Here is a 19,851-nt window from a genome sequence, read left to right on the forward strand (position 1 = left end):
TTGCTACATAGAAGAAAGCTTTCGTAGTCAACCATGACCTAATCTTGTCCCAAATTTCTTCAGAAATCATTCCTAAACACAAAACTCTCACACCATAATGAGCAATACCCATGTAGTTGTTTGTATCTAGTGTGCTTGTACAGATACCCGCATATGTAAGGATATATAAAACATAAGGATCAGCAGGAGACGCACTTCACACTGGAAGATGTACGTAGTTGTGAAAGATGAAGGAGTTGCCCTTTGCTGAGGCAACAAGTTTTTATTTAGTCAGTCAAGTGCCGGAGGTAACACATGCAGAGAGGCATTTGCCTCTTCAAATGCTTGTTTTAATTAAGAGGAATAGCAAGACTGTCACCTGAATAGGAAACAGATAAACTAGAGCTGGAGAGGAAAGCTAAATGTGTTTAAATGGCTGGGAGAGCCTGGCTCTGAGGACAGTGGTCTGCAAGGATGTATCCTCCACAGTGAGGGATACAGAAAGAAAGAATCTTTGTCAAGCCGAGTAACAGAGAAGTCTACAGTAAATCAGGTGAATAAAGGGACAGAGGGAGAGATCTCAGTGTTTGCAGATTAAAAAAATATTTTTCTTTCATTTCTTCACATAGGTTTTTTATGAACAGTTTGAATTTCTCGCTACAAGTCAGTGAGAAAGCCAGAAGTCTGGGTGGAGTAAACCAGCAGTGGCTAAATTAAAAGGGGGAAAAAATCCATCAAAAGCCATTAAATGTAAAGATCACAGCTCTGTCAGAGGAAGTCCTTAATGCTAGAAAATTATCACTGTGTGCTGGCCCTGAGCCAAATAACCATTCTCAAATTATACTAGGTCTTGCTCAACACTTTTGTTCCTCTTAGTGTTTAATACATGGTTTAATATATGGGTCTAGAGCTGACCTGCTGTGAAAGACATTACTCATTTCAGACCATTTTCAGGCAGTCACATTGCAGCCAGCACAACTCTGGAAAAATTCCCCAGAAAATCCCCAAGATGAGAGGTGATGACAGTACTCTTGTTCCAGCACAAACAATGGATTTTCAGTAGAAATTGCCAACTGAGGAGCTATGTCCAGGAAGAGCCAAAGAGTCTGATTACATGAATGTAGTTGCTCCCCTTATACATCTATGTATTGGGAATGGGGTACCCCAATGCCTTAGAGGAGCTGGTTGTTAGACCGCTGCAGAAGGAACCTGAACTTTTAATCCCAAAGGAGCTGGACTGAAATCATCCTACTGGCCAAACTGGAGCTGTATAGCAAGTCTCCTCTCTTGTTGAGTCAGGGGAATCACTGTGATGCCTTTCAACAATATTTCAGCACAAAACCTAACCCCTTTACATGGCGATTAATCTCACATGCCAGATCTGAGCATACTTGAAAGCCTTTAGAAGAGACAACACAACCACAGAGGTTGCACTGAGGTCAAAGCCTGCTGCTGTGGAAATGAAATATTTGCATAACCTTTTCTTTCAAGAATTTATGTGATGCGCAAATGCATTCATTCAGCCTTCTTCCTCAGTGCTTTGCTGAAGCTGCCAGGCAGGGGAGAAACAATGCGGTGTATTTCTGGGAAACATGATTATCAGCCCTAAATAAGCGTATGGTAGGGCTATAATAGGGAGGACACAGCACAGTTGCCCCAGGGAGAAAGCAGCTAGATGTAGCCATCCCTCTCAAGACCTGTGTTCCTGTGATAGGGCATGGGGACATTTTGCATTGGTCAGTCAGTTCAATAGCTTGGTCTTTCTGGACGCCCTGGGCAGCAAAGACGTGTACATCAGTAATATGCAGGGTTTTCTCTCTCGTTGTGGCTGCAGATGGAGGGGGGTGGCTGGGGAAGAGTGATAGTGGGTGCTGCCCACTCGTGGTGCATCTTCAAAGATAAATGAATCTCCTGCAATACAACCGCTGCCCCTGCTCACCAGGCCAAAGTCCGACTCAAGAAGTTGCTCTATAATTAAACTCAGGGCTAGGAAGCCTTTGCGTTGGGTTCAGAACTTGCAGCTACTGTATTTGTACTGAAAATGTGTATGAAATCAGCATTGCTGGGCTTACTTTTGTCCCATCTTCAAGCAGGACTAACTCCCTGGCAATCTCTCAGCTATCTCCTCCTGAAAAGTATGAATTGTTGAGTTTGTTGACTGTGATGCCAGGTTACACCAGCAGATAATGTGGTCCAGGGTAAGGCTGAGCCCCACTATGACTGTGGCACAGTGGATTAACATTTTTGCATTGCTCATAGGAAATGTGTGGCTATATGATTTCACTGAAATTTGAAACATGGTTGTGGTGGGTTGACCTTGGCTGGATGTCAGGTGCCCACCAAGCTGCTATATCACTCTCCCTCCTCAGCTGAACAGGGGAAGAAAAAAAAAATAATGAAAGGCTTGTGAGTTGAGATAAGGACAGGGAGATCACTCAGCAGTTACCATCATGGGCGAAACAGGCTCAACTCGGGGAAATTAATTTAATTTATTGCCAATCAAATCAGAGTAGGGTAATGAGAAATAAAAACGAAATCTTAAAACACCTTCTCCCCACCCCTCCCTTCTTCCCAGGCACAGCTTCACTCCTGATTTCTCTCCCTCCTCCCACCAGCAGCACAGGGGGACGGGGAATGGGGGTTGGGGTCAGTTCCACGCACGTTGTCTCTGCTGCTCCTTCCTCCTCAGGAGGAGGACTCCTCACTCGACCCCTGCTCCAGCGTGGGCTTCCCACGGGGTCACAGCCTCCTTCGGGCACCCACCTGCTCCGGCGTGGGGTCCTCCCCGGGCTGCAGGTGGATATCTGCTCCACCGTGGACCTCCCTGGGCTGCAGGGGGACAGCCTGCCTCACCGTGGTCTTCCCCACGGGCTGCAGGGGAATCTCTGCTCCGGCGCCTGGAGCATCTCCTCCCCTCCTTCTGCACTGACCTGGGGGTCTGCAGGGCTGGTGCTCTTACATGTTCTCACTCCTCTCTCCAGCTGCTGCTGTGCAGCATTTTTTTTCCCCTTCTTAAATCTGTTCTCCCAGAGGTGCTACCACCATCGCTGATGGGCTCAGCCTTGGCCAGTGGTGGGTCTGTTCTTGGAGCCGGTTGGCACTGGCTCTGTCAGACATGGGGGAAGCTTCTGGCATCTTCTCACAGAAGCCACCCCTGTAGCCCCTGCACTACCAAAACATTGCCATGCAAACTGAATATATTGGTATAGCACCTCTTGGGATAAGGGTGTTGCCCTGGTATAAGAACTGTTCAAGGAAGAAAATGCCCGGACTGTTTCTTTCTCAAACAACTTGTTTGACTGCACTGCTAGTGTCTGCTTAGCAGCTTTTTCTCACCTTCCTTGCTCTCCTCCCACACTTTGACTTCTCTGGATCTCTTCCCAATGTATATTCCTATCTATCAGGATGAAATTAGACCTCTGCAAAGCAGAATCTGCCAAATCATTTTGTACCCTAAGCCATGAAAAGTTGTCTACATCTAGCACTTACTGCTGAGAGCTTGAGTGAGTTCTGAATTTTAGGGAAGCATGAGGTGTAGTTTCAAATATGTAGCTAAAAAGATTAGTGTTCACAGTGATGGGAAGAACAGCAAACCTTCATGGCCCTGGGTGTCATGGAACAAGGAGGTAAGTGGGGTTTTCATTTTGCTCTATGCTTTTCTTTTCCACAAATGAGAAACTAGCTTGTTGGTTCCTGAGATTTGCAGCCTGGTGCTGAGGCTTTTGTAATGGTTATTCCCATTTTAATCTGTCTCCTGGGCATGAGTATTAAAAGTACTGATGCACTGAAGGCCTGTATCATGGGTTCAGTCTTTGGCTGACACAGCCAGTGGGGCCAAAGCTTTCACTGGAGGTTGTGATGAAGCAAGCTAGCTATTTGGTGGAAGAATCATGAGAGCCAGAGCTCGTCTCTTCTTGTTTTCTGAGCTATGTAGTGTTTTGCCGAAGGTATCCAAAGAGTTTTCCTCTGACTTGCCCTTTTTGCATTTTTCTTTTGTTTAGTGTCTCCAGGTTTCCCACCTGAAGGCAGATTTCCCACTGTCTGGCTTGGATCTCTCATTTAAATCCAATCTCTGTCATTCAAATCCCAGTCCCCTTTGGCCTTCTGGGGTTATTAAATGTTTTGGTTTATTTTTTAAACTAGACGAGTACAATCTGAAATGCAAAAAAGCAGATGGATTGCACATGGCTGCCATACTATACTTTGTGTGGCTGTCTTCCTGGTGTGACTGACCTTCTGATAACTTTCTGCCACTCAGAAAGACAAATGTTGCTGACGGTCCTGCTCTCAGGCTACCCTTTTTTTTTTTCCTTTTAAACTTCCTGTTTTACTTCCCCTAAGTTTTTTTTCAATCTGCTTTCTGTAGCTGGAGAAAGCTGCCAATCGTATCTGCCCAGAGAGTGACTATCAGTGGATGCAAGTGTGCATTTATTGTTTCCTTCTTGTTAAAAAACAAACCTACCTACCTTTTCATTGTCTTTAATATGCTCTTATACTCTCAGAAAAAAAATATCATTTCTTACTGATTTCACCCGACAAAACGCACAGTGGTTAGTTTGTATTTATTTATTTTTACTTCCTGGAATTTTCAAAGCAGTGAAATCATCTCTGTCATATTTACTCTTCTGTTTGTGCATGAGAATCAATAGTTATTTTGCCTTAAATGTACCAGAAACATTCCTGTGTGTGAGATAATCTCATCCCTGCCTGGTATTATATGGAATGAATACACCTCCTAAAGAAATAACTTTCTATAGAGAATTTGCTTTGAGATGTGCCCTTTGTAGAAATGCAGACTTAGAATTAGAAATTTGAGAAGACTACAAGGAATCCCGCCATGGGCAAAGAAAAGATAAACATTCAACCCTTGGCATGTGTAAAAGTTGTGTGCATAATATTGCTTTGAAAACTACCAGAAATAGTAGTTGGTTGTTACTGGATAGTCTCATAAGATGGGTCTGAGGGTCGGGAGGGAGTTTCTATGCAGGTGATGTGCCTGGAAGGTCAAATTCATGGTTCCCCAGGCAAGTGCTAAGCCAGTCAAGCTAACAAGAATGAAGAAGGATAAAATATGAGGCTGTGTTGGTTTAGTGCCTGATCAACATGGAAACTAGAGTTGTGTGAGCAGGATCTTGAGCACATAGGATGCAGGCCATACATTCCTGTTTCGCCAGCATTTAAGACTATTATGCTTGGGCTGGAACATCGCTTGCTCTGGAAAAACCTCCATTTATTTAGTTGTTGAGACAGTCTGAGATGTTTGGGAAAAGTTTTTGCTCTGAAGTTTCTATGTCACAAGCTATGGACCTGTTGAAGACTGCAAGATCACCTTTGAATTATGATCAGAGGGAAAGAGTGTCTGTGCACATACATGCTAAAAAAAATAAATGGATGAGAGCAAAAAGAGTTCAGTTCAGATAGACAGCATTGCCACAGCATATGCTTTCTTGTTTGCGCTTCCTTTGTTGAAGAGGACACTACCGATAGTATTTGCTTAACAGGTGAATGCGCATTGCTTTCCACTTTAGGCAGACTGAAGGATCTGCTGAACCAGTCAGGAAGCTGTAGAGATAGCTGCTCACATCTCCTAGGACGACATAGTCCATCAGAAATGGGCTGAAGTGTCACCTTCAAGTGCGAGGCAGCAGTGAAGGCCCAAGGAAGAGGCAGGTCCTCAGATGCAGCGAAGTGGTGATTTATGCTGGTGGAGGCTCTGCTCATATTTTGTGGCTGTTGCCTGAAGAGCAATGGTCACTCACAGTGTCTGGCAAACTTCAGAAGAGTCCTGAGCATTGGGGTGAATGCTGCTTGGCAAACCCAGTTCATTTTAGAGCACATTCAGCTCTACAGCTTTGATATGAAAGGAGCTGGGGAGAGGTCACCCTGGGCTCCTTCTCCTCCTGCAAGAAAAACAACAGGGGATAAAAGAACAAGGGAGAAAAACCAAAGCTCCATCTAACAAAGCAGGATTTCACCCAGTTTGTTGGGTTGCCTCTGTTTGATGAGCCAGTGAGACACATCTGAATGGGTCTTGCAGCTTTTTTCTTTGGAACACAGCTTCATGATTTTCCCTTTTGAAGCCTCTGCACCACTTCCCATCTGTTTGCTTACTCATGGAGGGAAAATGTATTCATTATTTGCTTCTCTCTGAAATCATGTTTGTGGACTTGATTTCTTGTCTTTGAAACTTCCCTTTACGTCCTGTAGAGCTCCAGACTCCTTTATTAATATACATTTCACTTCTTTTTCAGAAGATTGATCAAAAGTTAAACACTGGTTAGAAATGTATACTATGTCTAATTTATTAGATTAACATAGCCATCTAACCCCCTGAAATTCCTACTAATGCACATCCCAGTCTTGCAGAAACTTGTGTGTGAGTCATCCCACTGAACTGTAGTTAGTGCAAATGCTCTCTACATAGTGTTAGGCAGATGCGTATATCTAAATGCATGCAAAGAAGCCAACAAAACACAGAGCTGGTTAAGGAAGAAAGTGCCAATGGACTTGTTTTACTGTAAACTGTTCCTGCTCCCTAGCTTGAAAATCACTTGACTGGTTAGAATTCTCCTTTCTGACTCACCAGGCTTCATGGTAACTTCTCTTTTATGAGAGAGAATTTATCTCTCTATCTTTTATGAGAGATAACTTCTTTCATAAAAATTACAGCAGTAGTGCAAAGCCCATCTTCACACATAAGAGAAGGCCAGAGCAGGACAGTATCGATCAGTTCAGAAGAAACCTCTGCCTTGATAAAGAAATCAAGACTGAGGATTTTTGTCAGCAAAGTCAGTATTCCCTTTCCCTTGGTATTTTTCTTGTACTGCCCTCAGGCACTGCAGTCCTCCAGCAAAGGCTGGAGCCCTGGACTGAGCTTGCCAGAGTCATTAACCCTTTCCCAAGCAGGATTTTTTTGTTTGCATGTTGGAATTCCATGTCCTAAAGCTCTAGTTAATTCATATAAGCAACTGCTCTTGATGAAGAAGTTATACTTTGCAAATCTCAGAGCCTTGCACATGAAGAAGTCAATAATTTAATTCCAGCCACTGCAATGAAGCAGAGGCAGTGTACTAAAATCTGTGTTCCCGCCTGGGCTCAAAACCCTGTAGAAGCCATAAGCTCAGCCTGGCTAGAGTTCATTTGGAAAATTAAAATTTCAATGAAAATATACACAGAAAGCCAAAAAAGTCAGATTTTATTTCTCTCTGGAAAGCAAGTGATGTCTTGCCTTAGTAGCTAGCCAAAACCAAAGCCTGTAATTTGCAAACAGCCCTTATCCTAAGTTGTTTTTACTCTGCTTGCTTATACAGTATGAAGTGCATGGAAGGCAAACACTGGATATCTGTGGGAGGAGCTGTTGATCAGAGCATGGGCGGTCACACCCAGAGCTACAGCAGAAGCAAGGTTGGGGTACTGAAGCCAAGGTGAGAACATGGCAAAGGGATGGGATGCAGCAGTCTGAAGGGCAAGGTAGGAGCCAGCCTCAGGGGTCCATGGAGAGTCAGGACAGGGAGTTGGAGGTGCTGAGAGCAGGAGCTAGGGATGGGACTGAGCAGCCCAGAAGAAGAAATAATAATTGGGGCCACCGAAGAGATGTGGTGGTCCAACAGCGAACATGGTTGAAAGAGCAGAAGGTGGATGCAAGGACAATGCTTGGATCTAGACAGGGAAAGGCTAAAGGGGCTGAAAGTATAACTCTGGACCAAAGTGTTTGGAGTTTTAGTTTTATGCTACCTATGATTTTTTAGGAATCATTGCCTCGGTCTCCTGTTGCCAATAGCACAGACCTACACACTTTGCTTGGGTGGGTACAACTCCAGAAGAAAGCAGAGGAGGGTGTGGGCAGAAAACTGTCCCAGGATGAGAAGTGTGCATACAGTGAGCTGGTGGGACAGTTAAACTCAATCCAGGTGCTGTACATGGAGAATAACATATATGCCCTAGTTGCAAACCTCCTGTAGCCATAGTGTAACTGCGTATATAGTAAGATTGCCACACAGAAATGTGGTCCTGCAATACGTGGTTAAGTCCTAGCATCTTTCTCAAGTGATGGGATGATGGGAAACCATAGAAATACCTTGTAAGCTGACACAGTTTGGAGGCATATCATCAAGAGTGGCCACCAGAAGGAACCAAAGCTACAGTGCTTCAGGCTGTCATTCCTGCTGGTTCCTCTTTGACTTTAGTGGTGCAGTCTAAGTCTATGGAGGAAGAAGATCTAGGCTTTTTTTTTTTTTCTTGATTTTCTCTGTGAAATACCGCTAGGCTATAACAATCATCCTAAAATAAATTCAGCTGGGTCTAAAGTCTAGTTTCTATGGCAATGTTTTATGGGTAAATAAGGGTCACAGTCCATTCTTTGGTCTGAAGGACACATAGCAAGTTGGCATGTGTATGATTAAACCCTCTTACCTAAAATGGGCGATTCGTTCTGCCCTTTGCGAGCAGTCCCTGGCCTGTGCTTCTCCTCAAATGATATTTAGACATTGTCTGGGGAAGAGCTACTTAGAAGGGGACATAATTGCTTCAAGTCAAGATGAAAGTGGTCCAGCCAGTGGCAAATGAGTGCCCAAGCCTGTGTCCTTCTTACCTTCCCAGTGTAGACCACTCTGTATGGCCAAAGAGCTAGATGCAGAACAAGGATGAGTCTATAGTGAGAGCTTGCCAGGAAGATTTTAAACATGTTGTCGAGCTTGTGACAACCTCTGTGACCTCTGCGGCTGATATTTGATCTGCATGTCATGTACTGTCTCTCTCCTCGCTCTTGTCTCGTTTAATAAATATTCTGAGCGTGGACCTGCGTGTGTGATCTTACTGCAGCCAGCAGATACCTGGCAGGGTCTCACCTCCCTCTCCCTGCTACAGGGAAAGCAGCACAGAGCCCTGAAATGTGAGGCAGATTAAAAATAACCATTGTTTCTGCAGATAAAAGTGCATCTTTCAGAGCCTTGTGACTTCCCAGTGCCCTGCCTGGATGGCTGCTCTGCTGAAGCAGCTCTTGGATTAAGATGGAAAAGGCACAAATAATGGCTCAGGTCACGCACACAATTCATCATCATCCTATTAATCAGGGTGGCTGCTTGCCCCCCATCCCCTCTCAACAGACACATCCCTGACTGAGTTTCAGGATCTGAGAGACCTATTAAAGAGCCATTTTTAGAAAACAAAAAGCCATGCCCGGCAATGCTGCCTGAAAAGGAGTATTTGCTGCTGTGGTGATGTTTGCCATCAGAACAAAGAATTTCTTACAAGCCTGCAGGAACGTGCTGCAAGACCAGGATGGTAATGATCAAATTACTGTGCTTGAATGGGTAGCTGGGTGTGTATTACACCTCCCTTCTGGCAGAAGAAATGCGTCAATGGCATTTGGTCAATCCTAGCACATATATTGCCTGAAGACATGGTTGTCTGAGGAAGAAGTGGGGGGGAAAGCCTGTGGGCAAGCAAAGCCTGAACAGTTTGTAAACTGTTAAATGAGATGCCCTAAGCCAACCTGTAAATGTTGCACTTGTTCCCTTTACACAAGATGCCTTAGGACAACAGATTCTAAGACAAAGATAGTCCAAGTTATTGGAAGTCATTTTGTATCATAGAGCTCTTTTGGACTGAGCTTATGCTCTTTCCTAAGAAAAGACATCTTCTTTAGGTAGATTTCATTCTTTGACAGGGGTACAAGAGATTTCTTAGGTACTCATTACACCTCAGAACAAAAATAGCATTTTATGAAGGAAACAAAGCTTTAAAAGCATCTTCTTGAGAGTACGTGTTGGCACTGGCAACTAGGGAAAAAAGTGTAAGCTAGGAGAGAAAAAACAAGCCAGACTTTGAAGTAGCAGAAGATAAGACATCCTGATTGTTTTGTAGATTTATTTAGCTTACTCTTCCCTTCCCAAATCATGTCTCCTTGCTTTCACACTTTCCTGCCATCTCCCAGACCTGACCCTGGGAACCTGAGGTTCTTGGTGGGGGGCCTGAGGCAGGAGGAACTAAGGCATTACTGGGACTAACTTGGATCTAGTGTCATAGTCCCTGGAGACTTTGAGTGATTGAAATGATGCTGGAAGCTGAATACGGGGTCAATATTGGAAAGGGGGGTCTGAGGGACTGGCACGACACTGATGTTAAAGGTAGGGGACTGGGATGATATTGGTGGGAAGAGGTGGGACATACTGAAAGACCAAAAGGTGTCTGTTGGAGTGAAGGGTTGTGTGTTTGTATGTGCACTGAGGGGAGGAGGGGATGTTGCTTACATGAAGGTTGTAACAGGTCCTGGGCTAACAGAAGGACATAAGAAAGGCTGTTTTGGCTGTGTAGCCTAGTGTCCTGTTTCTGACAGTGGTCCAGCGTGATACCAGGTATAAGAACAAGGTAGGCATATATTTCCCTGAATTACTCTTCTGGCATCCAACCACTTGGCGTTCAGAGATTTCCTGACCTGGAGGTGGTTTCTGTGCATTTTGTAAAATCAGTGGCTCCCTTGGCGTGAACGTGCCCATGAATACTTGTCACTTTTCAGCACCTACAACATCCTGGGGTGAAGAGCTCCCCAGCTTCATGATGAACCTCCTTGGTTTTGTTTTGAACTTGCTCCATGGGTTGATTTGAAGCCTCTGTCCTATTCTTACTCTTTTTCTCTGTCTTACCATCTCCACTAGAGAATAAGGTGCAACTGTGGGAGAAGCATCTGATGGGACTAAGGAAGGGTGTGTTCTTCCACCAAATCACAACAGAAGGGCATGCCCAGCCAAACCTTGTCACTATTGCTTTCTTCTCTAGTGACCTTGGGGAAGCCAGGAGGGATGAAGGGGTAGAGGCATAGAGGAATGAAGGGATAGAAAGATGAAGGCATGGAAGTATGGATGGATGGAACAAGCCCAGAGTTCACTGTCTCCCCACAGCTCCCACCTGTGTGCTCTAGCCATCAGCGAGGCCCACAGATAACAGCTCCCTCCAGGAGCTACGATTTTAAAATGATTTAAATTTCTGGTAACACATTCAATGGAAACAGGGCAGATGGCAATGCTGCTGATGGTCTTTATGAAAGGGTCCAGTTCCTGCTGGACACTGACCTGACGAGGACCAGCCAACACTACTATCAGTGTCCTCAGGATTCTTTTGTTAAATAATGAAAGCATATGCCTTTTGGTTCCCCCCCGCTTTGTTTTTTTTCCCTGTCATTGTATTATTCCGACCACAACCCTCTCCAGCTGCACATTAGCATTCTTCCTCTCTACAAATCCTCCTCCCTCATTTTCTGCCCACGCTGCTACCTTTCCTCACTCTTCCACAGAGCTGCTTATCATCACACAGTGAAACAGGAGCGACTGGGTGGACACTAGTGTTGAGTCATGGCTCACCATTACAACATAGGTACTAGCAGGACAATGGCAACAAGAAGGGCAGATTTCTCCATGCTGACTCTGCTGTGTAGCAGAGCTACCATTCTGCTGTGGCCATTTCCAAAGTGATATTGCCTCATTTTCCTTTACCTGGCAGCAGAAGCAGTGGCCAAGGTGTGTTGACTTGGGAACTTGATAGCTCTGTGGATGGTTCATCAGAGATAACCCTTTACTGGGATGTCCAATATTACAGGAATTTCCACCTGCAGTATCTGTTATGGTGCTTTCCTTATGGCTCTGGAGTGCTTACTGCCACCCATACATTTACCTGATAGGACACTACCTATAGCTTGATATAAAGACCTCTAAAGAGTATGGTAGGTCACTGGAAAAGACATAAAGCCAACACGTTCACAGCAAGTGATAAGCTGGTCCCTAGTTGTGGAGGTGCTGGTGATGGAGCAAGAGTGTTGGTGAGGGTTTTCCTATTTGCAGCCTTCCCCAGCAGATGCGGCTGTAAGATCACACTGAGATCTGCAACTTGTTGTGCATCCTGGATGCAGTTTAAATTGAGAAATTGGAAGCGATCTGTAGTGAAAGGAAAATAATTTGTTTTTCTCCCTTCGTTTGCAGCACATTTTCTCTCTAAATTAGCTGGCATGATAGTTCAGTCACTGAGAAAGGAGAAGAAAAAAGAGGCTTGGGAATCCATCTCATTGTGTTTCATACAGGGCTGAGTTTCAGCTAATAATGCTTTCGTGTGTGGCAGAAGGGAATCTGCTCTGTGAGTGAAACAGTGCTCAGGCACTTGCATGCAGTGAGCTGAAGAAGCATGTCACTCTCTGGATTTATGATGAGGGTGCACCCTTCACACATCAGTTCTGACCTCTTCTGGGAGGCAGCCAAACAAACCGCCATGCAATAAGAGAAAGGGTTTTACTTGCCAGGGAATGCCTTTAAGATGAGATGCAAGCAGCCTTCTGGGATGCCTATCTCAGTGCATGCCTGTGAGCAAATTCTGTCACCACCAACCTTTTAGAAGTTAAGATCTGATCTTAGGGATCATTTTGTAATGTCTTACTATTCAACAGAAGAGATACCGACAATTAGATGATGAAATTCTACCCATTTGCTGCGCCTGATTCACTTAGATTTGTATATATGGTAGGTATGAGAATAACTAGGCTTCTTTGGCTCTGCATTGACTGGGAAAATCTAAAGAAATGCATGAGCACTCCCTTCCCCACTGACACTGCCTTTCATTCAATACTTTTAAAAATAAAACCCAGACCTGAACATTGCTTGAGGCTAGTGCGTCCTTTTAAAATGGAGCGCATGAATATTTTTTATGTGCAACCCTTAACAGAATGTGCTGGTACTTGAAGTTCTGGAAATCCAGTATGGGACAAATTTCTGCCCAAGAATGGGCTCTGTAGTAGGCACCGCTATTTTGGAATATAGGAAGACCTCCATGTAGAAAAAAGAGACAGTTGCAGGAAAGTTTTGTTAGACCTGCGGTAGTGATGGCTCTGTAGTTGAGACCAGAGGGCTTAGAGGCTCCTTCAGTTGTTTGAGCTTGTCACTTTTGGACATGTTATTGACTCTCAGTTCCTCATCCATGATATGGGGTAGTTGGACCGAAACAGATGCAAGATTTTGGGTTAGCCAGTTTTATTAACCAGCTTGGACTAGATGATTGTTGTAGGTCCCTTCTAAGTGAAATAGTCTATGCTATTCTATTCTAGCTGATAGCAGCTTCAGGAGGCAAAAAATGGTTTCTCTCTCTCTCACACACTTTCCTCCAAGATCTGTTAACCTCCCAGTTGTTAAGTTCAAGATGCATCCTGGCTATAAGTCTTAGCACAGATTTATTAGTAAATGTCACTAAGAACAAAAGCACACAGAGAATAAATACAGTCAGATTTGGAAAGGACATGCCTGGGCCCTTCACCACATCTTGCAATATAGGATGTAGGACGAAGCGCTTCTACATAGTGGTCACAGCAGGAAACTCAGGGGAATGTCAGAACTGTGAAGCAGCCAAGCCAGAAGAGGGGACCATAGGGTTCGTAGGGCTCTTTCCAGAGCAAAATAAATGTTGCAGGACTTACAGAAAATCTGGTGTTATCATGCTGTGCCTCATTCACAGAGGTGTTTTCCCAGTGATGATTCCAGCAGCAGGACTTGGACCAGTAAGGCCTCCCTGTAGGAAACTTGGCTAGATTGAGTTCTCCTGTAAGCTGCAAACTCTTCCACCCAGTGTAACTCTCCAACAGTGAGCTGCCGGCTCTTCGTGTTGGTTTAGATCAAGGGAAATTATGTTGCCCTGTTGTGTATAGGGTAGAATCCATATGACTGCATGTGGACTTCTAAAATTTTGACATCTATGTAAAAGCATGTCTCATAAGTTTTTTCAGTCAGTGGGAGCTAGCTAGTAGATAAAGTAGGAACATGATTGTGTCAGCCTAAAGTAATTGTCCATGTTCGTTACTCCAATGTCTGTTGTCATTGCTTAGCTTGCCACTTGGGCTGTCTCGAGGGTAATCCTCAGTGGCCTGTGATTGTAAATGCTCTGGGATATTTTGGTTAGTCTCCAACTGCACTCAGCCTGCTGGAAGGGTGCTGGCATCCCAGAAGTCCTTTATCCTATCTGCCAGCCTCCGATGACTCGGGTAGTCTATTGTATCTCTTGTTGCACGAGATGCATAAGTGTAGGTAAATGAATCTTTCCCAGCGTGAGCACTGTGGATGCAGATATCCATATTGTAGGCACTTACATTTGACGCTATTATATTTACAACAGTTAATGCAACACCAAATACCTGTGATCTAACATGTGATCTTTGAATCAGAGAAGAATAAGACTGGCCTATTGATTTATTAACCATTTCAATATATCTACAACTTTTAGCAAGTCAGTTGATATCACAGGTGTATTGAGTTTGTATGGTGGGGTTTTGGTAATGGGGGAGAGGGCACAGGGGTGGCTCCTGTGAGAAGCTGCTAGAAACTCCCTGGCTTCCAGTTGGACCCGCTGCTGGCCAAGGATGACCCAATCAGCGATGGTGGCAGTGCCTCTGGGATGACATATTTAAGAAGGGGAAACCTGCAGCAGAGGAGGGGTGTGGGATGGGAGAGAAACACCTATGGAGACACCAAGGTCAGTGAAGAAGAAGGGGGAGGAGGTGCAGCCCACGGAGGTGAACGGTGGAGAAGATGCCCACCTGCAGCCCACAGAGGAACCCACGCCAGAGCAGGGGGATGCCTCACAAGATGGCCATGACTCCATGGGAAAGCCCGCGCTGGAGCAGTCTGTGCCTGAAGGACTGCAGCCCGCGGAAGGGACCCAGGCTGGAGCAGTTCATGAAGAACTGCAGCCTGTGGGAAGGACTCATGTTGGAGAAGTTCATGGAGAACTGTCTCCTGTGGAGGGAACCCCACGCTGGAGCAGGGGACGAGTGAGGAGTCCTGCCCCTGAGGAGGAAGGAGCGGCAGCGACAATGTGTGATGAACTGACCCCAACCCCCATTCCCCGTCCCCCTGTGCTGCTGGGAGGGAGGAGGTAGAGAAAACTGGGAGTGGAGTTGAGCCGGGAAGAAGGGAGGGGTGGGGGGAAGGTGTTCTCAGGTTTGGTTTTACTTCCCATTATCTTGTTTTGACTTGATTAGTAACAAATTTAATTGATTTTGTCTTTTCCTCAAGTTGAGTCTGTTTTTTGGCCGGTGACCATAACTGGTAGGTGATCCCTCTCTGTCCTTGTGTCGACCCACGAGCCTTTCATTATATTTTCTCCTCCCCATCCCACCGGGGGGGGGAGGAGTGATTGTGTGGCCTCGCGGTGCTTTGTTGCCGTCTGGGCTTAAACCACGACAACAGAATACAGAGGAATATTGAAGCTGCCTCCTTGTTCCATGGAAAGGTTAATAAACAGAGCTGCCACCTTATAGGCATTCATTTAGCCTATTTTTGAAAGCTCTTCTAGTGAGGGTTTACACCTTTCCCTGGGTGAGCTTCTCCAGGGCCTAGCTGCTTGGATAAACAGCTTGCAAAAATCTATGCTCTTATTTCCATGAGCTTACTTCAGACAAGAAATGTCAAGGCTTGATTTACCTGAGGCAATCGCCAATGTAAAGCATAAGTTTGACAATTATTGTTGAAGAAGCAGCAGATGGGAGGACATTTCTGTTACCTGACCTTACTTGCTGCTCAGAGGACAGCTGTCACCTGTGACAGTCATGGCTCTCTAGCAGCACTGAGTTTCTTGCCTCTGCTAAATGGACTCTATTTACTCTTCTGTTCGTAACAGTGGTTAGCTGGAGAATGTCCAATTTTATGAGTAACAGCTGTTACTTTAAAAGTGACAGGCTCTATTCGTCTAAAACAATCTCCGATCTGAGCTGTACAACCAACCAAATGGACCTATCCCACAGCAACTCTGTTGCTACAAATATGCGATGCATTAAGACTCTGAGAAAGGCAGAAAGCATTTGCAGATCGTCAGGAAAATAAAACAGCTTAGGTGAGTAGGATCTGAAATACTAGCTGTATCTAGGCAGGTCTTTTTGCATCAAATTTTCCCATTGGGTATCAGCTTGGTCCTTAAGAGAATCAAAAAAGTAGACAGTGGGCTTGTGTTATCTTCCCGATGTTGTTACCTTTTCTTCTGTGACTTTAAGGAAATCACAATGGGACCAGTTTTCATTGTGTTAGTATTTCAAATAATTTGCTAAAATGTCCATCCTGGAGGTTCCATCAGGAAGTGGAGTTACCACAGCAAAGCGAGGTCACCCGCCACTGGCTATGCAGTTACTGACTCACGGGACCTTCTTTTGGCCTATTGCAAGTGAGAAGAATTGTGTCAACGTGAACTTCCTTCATTTTTTGTCAGTGAATGACCTATAGCTTGTGGAGCTGCAGTAATTCTAACCTGTGTCTCATTGCTTTGCTTTCCTGGTAGTGTTGCATTCAGTGATGACACCACTTTGCATTTCTGTAGTTCTTTTTTCCCACAGACTTCATTAAGCTTAAAAAATGAATGAACATAGCTTCACCTCACTCTTAATTAGACATTTTTTCCCATTTTCAGGTTTCCAGGGACAAAAAGTCTGGTTTTATGCAATACATTTGCTTTGCTTTGCAGGATGCCATGGATGAAAGTCACAGAGACTGTTACTTGTTTCTGTGGCAAGAGTTCAGGGGAGTCTGGAAGCTGTGAGCCTACAGAGAGCTAATAGACACAAAAGAGCTTGCAAAAAAGAGCTCCTGCTTAGATTTAGCAGCTTCAAAGTCCGGGCGAAGTCTACGATGCACAAAGCATTGAGGATAGACGGGGAGAGCCCAAATTATCAGTCTGAACCTAGCTACATGCAGACAAGGAGACAAGAAAGGGGACCAGTTGTGATAACATGTAGAGAAAATCTGTCCTGACTTCCATTTGAGATTTGATAAGGATTGGACAGGGAGATGCCTGGCATACTTCTAGGCCACCAGCTAATTTTCTCTCTGAGACGCAACCTTGTGCTGATACCTGTGTTGTGCTTTCCTGTCTGTAAAGCAGCAGTCCTTCCTGGGCTATGAAGTCCCACTTGGCAGAAGAAATCACAGAGTATAAATGACTTGCCACCTCTCCCAGGCTGTTCTCCAGAGGGAAGTGCCAGAGCTGAGTTCAGAGGCTTGACCTGTGCTTGTGTTTGCTGAGATTTCAGATCTCTCCGGGCTCCTGCAGGTGTTCCAGCTCTCACAAATTCAGCAATTTTTGCATTCCTGGAAGTATGTAAACTAACACTGCAGGGTTATTTCAGTTGACTTCCAGCTCCCTGGAAATCTGAGAGGCAGAGATTTTGCTCAGGGCTGACCTTGACTTTCCTAGGCACTTCCCACAGACAGACTTACCTGTGTTATTGCTCTGTCCAGAGAAAGATTATGGGATCTTCTGCTGCCAGGACTTCCTCATGCTGTTTCCCCACATGGTGACCTCCTTTTGATGCCCCAACACAGTCTGGAATAAAAGGGTTAATCCATATGCTTGTATTTGTGTACATGAGTTTGTGCATGCACAGAGATCAGAACCCCATCCTCCCCCAAATAAATGATTTAGGGATCTTTTTGTTTAGATACAGATTCATTTAAAGAAAATAACAACATGGACAATAGAGGCAAGCACTCAGAAAGATGTCCTTTCCACTCCTTCATCCTTCTTTGCCTCCCTGTCTAGTCCCTATCTCTAGGGTCATACCAGCATCGCCTTTACTGTTATACATGCATTTGGTCATTTTACATCTTCCCTGCCCTTTATAGGGTTTTCTTCTGCTTGCTGTGGTACAGTACTATTCCTCATACTCTGCTTCTCAAGGGATCCATTAGTGTTTCATTCTCCCTCCTGGACCACTAACTGCTAGTCACATATAAGATGTCTTCACTTTTCTACCTATTAACTCTCAAAGAAACTGCAGGTAGTGATGGCAGTAAAAAGCCTGGACTTCTGACAGCTCTTGAAGACAAAAATAAATAAAAGCAACTCACTTAATCAATAGGTGGCATTTACAACAAAATTCAGAAAATGTAGAGCACACCAAAAAGCAGGCACTTTTAATCCCTAAATTTTGTTGAAAGGCTGCAAAAATGCCTGAGAATTGTAAAAGTGTTTTTGGCTTGTGGATAGCCTCTCAAGTCACTGCAATTTCCTGATGCTATAATAATAAAATCCAGAAAGATTGCTCAGCCCAGCTTTTCAGATCAAATTGATTGACAGGAAGACTAATTCCATGGAAACCAGAAAATCTGCCCCATTTTCTTCTTCTAAGACCCTCATGCATGACTGAGTCTCATTTACCTCTGGACAATTTAGCATAATTGCATCTCTCTAATTTAAGTAGAACTTTTTTCCTGGCAAAGATGGTTAGAAAGTTGAGATTGAATGCCTTCTGGAAACTACACAGGGCCTTACCCTCTGCGCTATAGAAAAATACAACCTTCATTCTCCTGATTCATTCACTGTTTCAAACTCTTTCATTTCCATGTGGGGTAGAAAAGGGACATAGTTCCTATCTCGTACTGATTTTCATTCTCTGAATTCAGCTCCTCCTCAGACACAGGCACTTGATTCAAATCAATATCAGAACTTATGGAGAAAACCAAGACTATTTCTGACAGCTGTACTGATTAGGGAAAGGAGAGGGAAATTTGGGGTCAGGCAAGGGGAGATGTTGATTCTTTAGTAAACACATGATAACATATTTTCAGTGACAAGAGTAATTGAAATGCACAGTGCAACAGACTCAGCACGCACAATGAGATGTCTCTTGTTTTTCCTGTCATCTTGGGAAACAGTGAAGTTCCTGTGGCAGTTTTGGTTTGTGAAGTAGGCGCTGACAAAAATCAATATTTTTTGCTAATCTGTATGCTTTGAGTGGTATATAAATAATTATGAAAGAAATCAATAACAGCTTCCCATCTTAGTCCCCAAACTCTGTGTGCTAGCCACAGGAGAGCATGCACCAGCATGGTGACAGCAGGAACGACAGGGCAGGAGCAGATCTTTTGCACATTCATGCTCTATTCCTACTCTCCTCGAGGCCTTGCAATTTTGGGAGAACTACAGAGATTTCTCCTGGAGTCCTGATTGCCACCAGGGTCTAGGGCTTGTTACAGCCCCATGGGCAGAAACTTCACAGATGTTTGCTTTGTGAAGACGGACTACTTCCCACTCTTGGGACTTTCTTTCCCTGTTGTGCGTCTTTTTCCCTGAGGAAAATGGCCACTGCCACAGAGGTTGGGCCAGTCCACAGCCCATCAAAGGTTTGTAGGAGACCAGGCTCTGAAGGCTAACCTGAGGTTTGATGAAGAGTGAGCAGAGCTCCCAGTTGAGATGCTCGTTGCAAACACTGCCGTGCAGCAAGTTGTCCCCTCCACACATTCAGAGCTTTTGCCGTGCCTGCATCTCATTCCCAAGCTTTTACTGCTATATTAAATCAGTCCTGGAAATTATGAATGCTAACGGCATAGTGGCCAAGAGCAAAGCTACCCAGCAGGAGGTGAGCTCTTCGGCCCTGTGTGATGAATTTGCATTGCTGCAGCACCAGGGATTCTCATGAAAGGATCAGAGCTCCATTTGGTGGGGATCTGTATAAATAAATAATAGAGCGCTCAGCCTCAGGGATAAGAAATGTGCAACAGTGTCTAAAACCAGTAAGAGAGGAGAAGGTGTGAGAGTAAAGGAGGAAAACTGCCTGCCAGGGACAAATAAAGCCATTTGTTCTGCTTAGCCTCAGCCAAATCCTTGTGCAAGTCTACCAAGGCTTCATAAGCAGGTTAATCTTACACAAACATGCCTTCATAAAAATGAAGAGAATTTAACGATATTAATGAGCTGTTGTTTAAGATGGTTTAGTTCCTAAATAGACTGTGTTAAAGGTGAAGTGGGATCTGTACAGGCCACCACTGATAAGAAAGAAGAGTTTGAACACAGTATTGGCTTTTAATTTCAGGACCTGATTAACCACTTGAAATTCATTGCGCTCCTGGTTTTGAGTGT

Source organism: Harpia harpyja, chromosome 5 (genome assembly GCF_026419915.1).
Source record: "Harpia harpyja isolate bHarHar1 chromosome 5, bHarHar1 primary haplotype, whole genome shotgun sequence".
NCBI lineage: Eukaryota > Metazoa > Chordata > Aves > Accipitriformes > Accipitridae > Harpia > Harpia harpyja.